The sequence below is a fragment of the Triticum dicoccoides genome, chromosome 5A (assembly GCF_002162155.2).
Source record: "Triticum dicoccoides isolate Atlit2015 ecotype Zavitan chromosome 5A, WEW_v2.0, whole genome shotgun sequence".
In the NCBI taxonomy this organism is placed as follows: Eukaryota; Viridiplantae; Streptophyta; class Magnoliopsida; order Poales; family Poaceae; genus Triticum; species Triticum dicoccoides.
In genome coordinates this window covers 526,041,565-526,050,436 of record NC_041388.1, presented here as the reverse complement: position 1 = coordinate 526,050,436, position 8,872 = coordinate 526,041,565, and the positions used below count along the sequence as shown (strand labels likewise).

Sequence of the window (8,872 nt, the reverse complement as noted above, 5' to 3'; positions counted from 1 at the left end):
CGTTCTGGGAACGGGGGTCCCCAGACTTGCCTGCATGCGGCCTGTGGCATGGCTCAAGTGGGGGCCCAACGCGGCCCATCTTCATCAGCTCAAGCCCAATACCCTCGCGAGGGGCCAAGCCTCGCGGGGCGGACGACAGGAAGCTTCCTCAAGGGCGGCTTCCTCAGGCAGGCTCGCGAGGAGGCGGAGAGATCAATGCAAGGGTACCTCGCGAGGATCCCGTGACGCAAGCCATGACGATCAAGGCCAGGCGGGCGCCGGCTTGCGCAGAGTCCTTGTTTCCCCTTTGGTGCAAAGGGGGCAAGCACAGGCCAAGGCATCAGGCAAAGGTTACCATTCCGGTGCAACGAGACCAAGACCAGCTGGACGGCCGGACAGAGGTCACCATGGAGCCCAAGACTGCGTCATTACTAGTGCTTTTGGAAGCCGAAGACCACCTTTGGTCAGGATAACTTGTACTAGATGTTCCCCTTCAAAATGGCCAATTGTTGGCGCCCTTCTCGCTCAATTATTCGGGGAGAGGCCCAGGGCCTCTATAAATAAAGCTAGCCACCACAGAGTAGAGGCATCTAGAAATCTGGTAGAGCCCAAGCTAAGAGGCAAAGTAGAACACATAGCCTCAGCTTAAGAACATCCCTCGTGAGGCTGTTCTTCCTCTGTACTGTTGATCACCAGCCCCAGAGGCAATCCACCACACCACACACTGGAGTAGGATATTACACCACATCGGTGGCCCGAACCAGTATAAACCTCGTGTCCCTTGTGTTGTTCATCGTTTTCATCTTAGTTCACACGAGAGGATCGGACGTAGATCAGTAGGGGAGAGATCTCCACGCGCACCCCAGTGTTGGAACCTCAAGGGTCTGCCGGAACCCGAAATCTAACATAAACGTGTCCGGCTCGGTCTCCACTCTTTCTACCTTACAATGCGAGTTACATATCAATACCGGTTTATAGCTATAGGCCTTAAACCGGTTCTGGGCCCTGGGCCTTTACACATCGTCACCGTCTGTCTTCATGGGCTTCAAGTGTAATGAACTACTGATGAAGTTAACCCGGCCTCTCCTGGCCGGTTTACGCCTAGTAGTAATATCCCCAACACATGTCATATTTCCCGCACCCCCAACGCATCAACGGTTCAGTTATATTCTGCTTCTGGTGGAGATTGGCTTCTTTAGCATTATTTTCATTCTTTACTTTTCTCAAATTGTACAGTTCTAACCTATTTGAAAGGTGCCTCAGATCTTTGAGCTCCTCGATTCCACAACCAACTTCAATATCTACAACAAAATTTGTTAAGGTATGAAAGTTGTGCAGTAGTCCAATATTTGGAGGCATTTGTTCCAAACTATCACATGCAAAAAGATAAAGGTGGATAAGCTTCCGCATAGTACTCATGCCTTCTGGTAACTGTTGTAGAAGGCTGCAACATTTAAGCCTCAAAGATTGCAGGTTATAAAGCGAACATATTGAATTTGGCATTCTAATAATGCCAGAAATAGAAAGGTCCAGATACCGCAAATGTTTTCCATTTATGACCCGATTATGGATAATAGAAGGATCCCAGCAACACAAGACTCTTAACGATTCCAGTCCTGACTCCTTCAAATTCTTGGGTAGTATTAAAGGCTTAAAGACAGTGCGGAGAGAGATGGTGTCTTTCAACGCACTACTAACATGCTCCGCTTCAGACCATGCATATACAGTTGTCATGTGACGAACATCTTTTATCATTGCCTTTTGCTGAATCAGCTCTTCTATAGTTGCATATTCATCTGTTACATCTTTCGCTAGGTCATGCATTAAATCATGCATTTTACATCCAATTGCCTCATATCTTGTGCCAACGGAATAAAGTATCTTTGTCTTCACATCTTGGAGGAAGGATCTTCAAACCAGATCACGAAAAATGGATTCTCCCTTTTGTGTCAAATCCATTGTGCCCTCTTCTTGAATAAAACCATTTGCTATCCATAGCTGGATCAATGTGTCCTTTTCCATCTCAAAGTCCTTGGAAAGAGAGCATAGAAGGCAAAACATTGCTTCATTTCGGCTATCAAGTGTCGGTAGCTCAATTTTAGTATGGGTAGGATCTCATCTTTGCCTCTTATATTATCCCCAATACTGCTTTCTTCTATGGCCTCCCATTCCTGCACTAGTTGTTTGGAACTCATCAAACCACCCATCGTCTTCAGAGCAAGAGGGAGCCCCCTGCATTTCTTGACAATATGCTTGCCAATGGCGACCAACTATGCTCGCTCCTCTACACCATTACTAAAAGATTTCTTCGAGAACAGTTCCCATGAATCATCTTCACTTAGACATGGTAGCTTATGAGGTCCTAGCGTGCCCATTATGGACGCCACTTGCTGGTTTCGACATGTGACAACTACAACACTTCCTGGCCCACCAACAGAACAGAGCAGTGGCTTCAGATCGTCTTCCCACTTCCTCTCCTCTTCATTCCATACGTCATCAAGAACAAGGAGATACCTTTTCTGCCCAATGACTTCCTGAAGTCGCCCCCGCAACATCTCGATGGTGTCTGGCAAGTTGCATGTTACCTTGGTAGCCAATTCAATGACTGATCTCACAAGAGCAGTGGCTTCAAAGTTTTCAGAGACACAGTGCCACATGCTCAAATGAAAATGTTGCTGGACCCTGTGGTCGTTGTACACCATCTTCGCAAGAGTCGTCTTGCCCAAACCTCCCATCCCAAAGATTGGCAGCACCTGCAACTTCTGATTATCTGCTGGTCGAGCAAAAGTTTCACCACCACCTCCTTGTCATCATCCCTTCCAAAAGATCTCCGCATATTCATCCAGTGCTGAGTGTGTCTGCCGGCAAGGAACCTGCGGCGGCTCCACACTGTTCAGCAGGCCAAAAGTGTTCATCTCCATGACAAGTTCATTGATCTTCTCGAGGATCACTACAACAAGAACCCCCCTACAGCAACGCATCAATGCGTTGCCTTATGTCCATATATGCATTGCTAAGATCTACACCAACGGATTAATATGCGTTGTCGTTGGTGGCGTTGGAAGGATCTACAACAGCGTATATGCATGCGTTGGTAAACAGTGTGTAGAAGCGTTGTTAAGTAGCAACGTATAAAGCTAGAGACATACAACACTTCATATGCGTTGGTGGCGACCCTGCACACAAGGATTTTAAAATGGACATAACGAAGCATTGCAACTGACTTTAAGCTTCATTATATAGCATGAACAATTAATGAAATTTTATATATTGTCATCCATAATTATTAGGTCGATGCCTGTAGTGCATAGGGAGCACAATATAACAAACCAAAAGATCTCATATATTAAATCCACTATGTTGCATTACAAAGAACATGATCCAAAGATTATAGGTCTCATATATTAAATCAACTATGTTGCATTACAGAGAACATGGTCCAACGATTACATGAGGTGAATCTATATCTAGTAGTGGCCCAATTCTTGACCTTGCAATCAACTGTAATGTTTGAAACATTGATCCTAAAATGGCATTCTAATTATCTTGTAGTAGCTCTATTCTTAACCTTGCAATGAACATCTGAGCCATGCATCGCCAATTTATCTTGGTGATCTACAACAACAATATGAGGTGAGTAACTTACAATTGGGAAAATCAGGCTAATAGAGAATTAAAATTTAAATGGCCACCGTACAAATGTGATTAACCAGGACATAGATTTATATATAGATGTGGGGCTAATTAATAATCTAAACAGAAAACTACTTTAACATGAATTTATTAAACAACATTGCAGATTATGCAACCTATATTCGTGTACTAATTTATTTATTTATCTTTGAGCAGCAAAACTCCAAGCACCTTTGACCTATCGGATGTGGATGTCCATTGTGAAAACTATCAGCTTGTCTTTACTATTATAAATTAATAAATTATACAAACATAATATTATATTAACAATGAGATGAATTCAGGAACCGGCTAATGACAAATCCAATAGTACCGATTAATAGAAAATTGAACATCTCCATTTTCCAGAGGTCTCTGCACTAATTAGCTTTGTGTCACATTACTCATGTACTACTCAGCTTGGGATGATTGATTAGCCATGCTTGCTATGGTGTATTAGGAGAAAATCTCAGTGCAAACAACTTGAAAATCCTTAAATAATCTACATCAGGCAAAACTTCGTAGTTACCTGAGAACTACAAATTCACAAATTATAGTTTCCTTATCCATGAATAAGATTCTCAGAACCTGCAGAAGCAACAACATGAAAAAAAGCATCATCAGATTTGCGACAGTTGGAGTTATCTCTCATGGCCACATTTTCTCTCTAATAAAACATGGCGAGGGGCAACCAAACTGAAAGCACGAAGAAGGAAAAAGTAGATCATCACCCCATCTGATCTAGTGTAGAACACTACGTATACCATGTTATCTTATAGTTAAGAGATTTCATTTCAACACTAGCCAAATTTAAGCATACAAGGATACATCTAAACTAATTTTGAGAACCAAGGCAGTGCCTATGTAATACTGGGTACTCAAACCAATCTTCTTGACAGACATAGCAACCAAATAGCATGTAACATCAAGGGTATCATTAGTTAGCTATTACTTGCGGAGATGCATTTTATTACCCCGCACATGAGAGTCGCACATGGCTCCATGGACACAGCCATGCGGCCATTTCAAATAAAGATTAGATATAGCTGATTGACAGAATTATCAGGAGTGCGGGCACAATGAGACATCTAATATCCAGTTGTCAGCAGAGGAAATACTCAAGTAACCAAATATGGAGTAGTTAGTCACTAAAGAAAAATTGTGAAAAGAAAACGAACTTGAGAAGAGGTCACTTGTGTTGGTTGCAGAAACAATCCATGGTTAAGCATTTGTGTATTACACAACACATTTCCCAAAAAAACACATATACAATCCAAAGTAGCTGAGCCAAACACACATGCCATGAATTCATTTGTTACAAAGCAAAAGGCACAATATCTCCCAATTATAAATAGTAGTGCAATGGGGCAAGTGCATGCTGGTCCACATGTACTTCTATAAGGAAAATAAAGGAGCTATATGATAAATAAATTCATTAGAGGTAAGAAGAAAACAATTGAAGGAACAGAAACTGAAAGATCACAGATACCTCATTCTATATCCACTTATAATTTGAAAGCGCCACCTGAAATCAATGACCGAGGTAAAGTAATCACACAGGAAAATCAAGAAGAACTGTAGGTACAAACAGTAAAGTAATGGCACTTATGATTGTTCCATGCCCCATTTAAGTTGCTAGCTCCACATGAATAAGGGTGAGCAGGAGCAAAAGGGTGATGTAAATTTTGTGAGGAATCAATTGTTGGGGGCAAAAAGTTAGAAGATTAGCTCACCAAGTATGGAAACGATGGAAGAGAATCGCTAGCTAGCACTTTCACCGCTTCACGAGGATGAGATGGGAGGAAGAACACGTTGGTGAGAGGTTTAAGGGGCTGTGGGCAAGGACATGATGGCGTAGTTGCTGCCGGCGGCACTAGCTTGGGCGAGCGCTCGTACAGGCTAGAGGGTCTTCTCCTTGCATTACACATTCATGCATAGAAAGATGTCATGGTGTCACATCCCTAGCTTCTGGTGTTGCCTAGTATTCGCATCTTGCTTGCATCATGTTTAAATTTCTGAAACTTGAATTGAGGATTGTTGAAACCTCAGAAATCCAATTAAAAGAAGGGCAAGCACCCTTTAAATAGCATTCTGTGAATCCAAAATGCCCTAAAAATAGTTTTGTGAATTTTGGCAAGAGTTATATATCAAACCAAAATTCTGGAACATTTTTAAGGAATTATTTGGTCCCTGAATTTAAATCAGTAATCTATTTGAATTTGGGGATATATTCATAATATATAATGAATATATTTTCAAATGCCTTGAAATGTTTTATGTACTTTTGGAATAGTCCTGAGAGGTAACATAAAATATCTTAGAGTGTTTTGGCACTGTTTTGAATTCATTTTGAATTTTGAATCAGTGACAAAATGTATAAATAAAAACAAAACAAAACAGAGATAAAATTAGAAAAGGCAGAGGACTTACCAGGTCCTTACCTGGCGCCCACCTCGTGGCCCAGCACTGTAGCTGAGGCCCAGCCCAGCAGGCAGCCAACACGCCAGTCGTCTCCCTCCTCCCGCCAGTCGGATGGGGCGCGTGCCCGGCGCGTGTGCGCGTTCGGCGCGGCACGCAGCACCCTGCCTGGCTGCCCCATCGTCGCCTGGACGCCTCCTGCGATGCCATGCAGCCCTCTCGACCCCCTCTCACTCTCCCCCGGCCTCGTCCCCTCCTCTGTCCTGCTCCTCTCACCACCAAACGGAGCCGTCGCCGCCGTCACCGTTCGTCATGGCCACCGACCTCCCCACGCCTAGCCATCCCGACCACGAGCTCCGCCTTGCTGCCGCGCACCTCTACGCCGAACTACACGACCCCGTACGCCCTGAAGCCTCGTCATCGAGCTCATCTTCTCTGCACGGCCACCGGAGATCGCCATCATCGCCCCGTCGCCTCCAAGCCTCCCCTGAGCCACTGAGCCGCTCGTCTGATTCACCGTGAGCTTCTCCTTCGTTCCCCTCTCTCCCCTTGCTCGATTGCGCCACGTAGTCGTCGTTCCCACCGGACCCGAGAACTCACCGCCGCCGGCCATGGCGCCGCTGTAGCTAGAGCGCATCCACGACGCATCCGAGCCCACCCCCGTGCTCAGCGAGTCCACATGACTCCGTAGCAACCCGCAGCTCGTCCTTCCGTGCATCAAAACGTCGTTTCCGAGCGTGTCGTAGCTCCGGCCGCCGCCCAAGTGGTCGCCATCGTCGATCCCAGCCTCCCTGCGCCCAGCTGCGTACACCCCTAGATGCGGGCGAGCGAGGGCTCCCTTCTGGTGCCCTCAGCGCACCCAGCCGCTGCCCCTAGCGCCACCCCGGTGAGCCGCCGCCGCACCGGATGGTCGCCGGCGGTTAACTCCGGCTGTGCCGACGTGGCACAGCCATTAGCGGCTAATCCCTCCACTAACCAACCCCCCAAGGACACTGACTTATGGGCCCCACGCCCTAATTAACACAGATTACATTTCTGTTTAGTTTTAACTAACCTCAGTGGGCCCACGAGTCAGCTTTGACCAAGATGACGTGGCCGTTGACTGGGCCCACTTGTCAGCGACCTAACCAACCTTGTGTCACTGACCAGTAGGCCCCACTGGTCAGGTTTGACTTGGGCCGCGTCAGTTGACTTGCTGACGTCACGATGACACAATGCTGACGCGGTTAATCATTTTCTAGATTTAAAACAAATTCAAAAAATTCCAAAAAATGCCCAAAACCTCTAAAAATCATAGAAAATTATCTATAACTCCAAATGAAATAATTTATATATGAAAAATTATCAGAAAAATTCAAGGAATCTGTTTATGGCATTTTCATGCATGCTTGAACAATGTTGTCCTCTGTTTTGGACAAAACAAATAAATGGCATTTAACTAATCATATATGGAGTTTGAATTTGAATCTTGTATTCAAACCAACTTCATTTAATTGTGTTGCTAGTTGCATTAGCTCAATCAACAACATATTGCCATGTCATTATCATGCATCATGTTGTGCATTGCATTGATTGTGTTCCTTCTCTATTGCCGGTGATTGTCCCCTCTCGGTAGACGCTGCTCCGACGCTGTGATCGTTGACACTGATGAAGACTCAATGTTATCTTCAGAAGTGCCAGGCAAGCAAAAACCCCTTGTTCATTCCGATACAATCCCACTCTCTCGCTCCGGCTCTCTTTTACTGCATTAGGACAACAACGATTCAACTGTTACATGTTGTGGTAGTTGAACCCCTTTCCTCTGCATGACCTGTCATTGCCAGAGTAAATAGATGAAATCCACTAGCATGAGTAGGAGTTGTTTGAGCCCTGATGTGCCTACTCATTCATGCTTGTTTGTCATGCCTGCTATTGCATAGAGTCGTGTCAGGTCTGGTTCATCAGGGATGAACCGGAGGTGTGTAAACATGTCCTACAGTGTGTGAGCTAAGTGTGTGAACACGATTTGGTAAAGGTAGCGGTGAGAGGCCATGTAGGAGTACATGGTGGGTTGTCTCATTGAAACCGTTCTTAGGAACTGAGTTCTGTGTTTGTGATCCATGAAACAGTTACTACCACGCATTGGGCCCGAAACCAATGGACCCTCTCGGCTTCTTGATCACCCTTGTCCTCTGTCCAGGAGTTGCAACTAGTTTCTGGTGTTTATAGGATATGTGTTGGCGGCCGTGCGTAGCGCTGACCTTAGGGGTGGGCTATGTTGTGGTAGATACACTGTGGCCGGGCATGCCGGGCGCCCGTTTGGTGTCTCGGAACCCTGTACACATCGTTCGGGGCCGTATGTGGAAACCTCGGCCGGACTCCCTGCGGATGGAACCAGGATAGGCGATAAACCTGGACTAGAGACTTGAGTGTTTAGGTAGGCCGTGGCCAACACCCTCGTTGGGCTCCGCTTGAAGGTTGCCGAGTACATGTCGTGTAAACGGCGGTAAGTGGTGAGAGCGTGTGTGAAGAAGTACACCCCTGCAGGGTTAACATCATCTATTCGAATAGCCATGTCCGCGGTAATGGACTTCTGGGTTGCCTATAACAGTTCATAGACAAGTGAAAGTGGATACTCTAAAATGCGCAAGATAAGCGTGAGTGCTATGGATGGCCTTCTCGTAGGGAGACGGGAGTGATTCCATAGTGGTGTATTGAATGGTGAATATGTGGACTCGTGTGCGCCATCTTAAAAGAGTTGCTTGCAGTCGTAGTTCAGGTTAGCCACTGAGTCAAAGCTGGCTTGCTGCAGTTAAACTCCACC

General features: G+C 45.6%; 1 pseudogene; it reads right to left on the bottom strand.

Moving 5' to 3' along the window:
• Positions 1-1,238: 1,238 nt before the first annotated feature.
• Positions 1,239-8,872, bottom strand: part of LOC119299872 — a 13,913-nt pseudogene continuing 6,279 nt past the window's right edge.